Consider the following 408-nt stretch of genomic DNA (forward strand, 5'->3'; position numbering starts at 1 on the left):
AGGAAACCCACTAGGGATGACCACTCAGACACAGTTATAGTTGATTGAACATGTTTATTTCAGCTGGCTGGGACTGCACTCAAGTATTCGGACACTCAAGTGTAGCCCTGAGAATTTAGACCAAGGGACATTAAAGGCCTGATATTTCTCTCAGCAGCTGCAGGGGAAGGTTTACATAAGCAAGCAGTTTAACAGAAGCTAAGAAAAGTTAGCAGGGGTGGGGGTTGGGAGGGCATCTTGATTTTGGGTTCCTAGACTAGAGTTGGGTAGTTTTTTGTGGGATTCTCCATCAAGGAGATCAAAATCTTGTTAAACCTGAAATGGCCTCAGCAAAAATACAAGAACTTTTGCACTGGAAGAGCCTCTGCACTGGAAGAGCCTCTGCACTGTCTTTCCCTGTCCCACCAG

This window comes from Grammomys surdaster, unplaced genomic scaffold (genome assembly GCF_004785775.1).
Source record: "Grammomys surdaster isolate TR1022 unplaced genomic scaffold, NIH_TR_1.0 125849, whole genome shotgun sequence".
Lineage (NCBI taxonomy): Eukaryota > Metazoa > Chordata > Mammalia > Rodentia > Muridae > Grammomys > Grammomys surdaster.